The sequence below is a fragment of the Maniola jurtina genome, chromosome 20 (genome assembly GCF_905333055.1).
Source record: "Maniola jurtina chromosome 20, ilManJurt1.1, whole genome shotgun sequence".
Taxonomy (NCBI): domain Eukaryota; kingdom Metazoa; phylum Arthropoda; class Insecta; order Lepidoptera; family Nymphalidae; genus Maniola; species Maniola jurtina.
In genome coordinates, this window is record NC_060048.1 from 5,929,123 (window position 1) to 5,930,101 (window position 979).

Below are 979 nucleotides of genomic sequence, written 5' to 3' on the forward strand. Positions count from 1 at the left end.
CCCTAATGAAGAGTACCCATGTTTTTTTATTTAGAGAGCATGTTACACACGTCTTAATAAACATAACATAACATATTGTAGAGTATGTATTTCATTTCCAAATATAATTTAGTAGGTACTTGCAACGGTGCCATAAATCGATTTAATAGCATTTTATTGGCAAATTTTAATGTTCATTTCTCAAATAAATATTTTTTTAATGAGCTTGTCTGCATAAACTAGTTCTGTGAATAATTTAATCCAAATATAAAGCAGAGCGTTTACCATGGCACGTGCCCGAAGTGATTTATATGCAACGTTTTAGATTAATATCGATTTATTTAAAATTTAAATAGGACCAGAAATTCTCAATTTTAGTTAGTTAAGCTAATTCTTTTTTTTTCTTTTTCTTTTTTTTTAAATAATATTAGCCATGCTAATCATGACTAACACTCCCCTTTCCTCTCCAAAAGCCAACAACCACCAGGAGTGCCAGGAGTGGGTACGACAATAGTGCAACGGGTGGGGTTTGAACCGCCGAACTTTCGGAATTCAGTCCGCTCCTAAACCGTTGAGCTATCGAGGCTCTACATTACATGAATAAGATTGATAATATTCTTTGAAAATATCTTAGTACGTAATTTAGGTATACCTACCTAGCTGCAATTAGACGATAATTCGAACAAATGAATGGTAGGCAATGGCCTTTAAGTGGATATGGAAGTGATATTTGATATGCCAGAGCTTTCTTCTTAGTGCAACTCAATCGTCCGTTACTTTGCAAACAAATTGATTATGAAGATTATTCTCATTATAGATCCTAACACTTTATTAAGTTGCTGCTATACAAACGCAAACGAGGTTTTATGCAAATAATAAGTAAGTAGGTACCCATGGTATGTCAATAGTTGGCGGCTTGTGTTTTTCATTCATTTGTTTAATACAGTTTAAGGCGCGTAGAAAACACAAGAATGGGAACTAATCACAAGTGCTTAGGTAT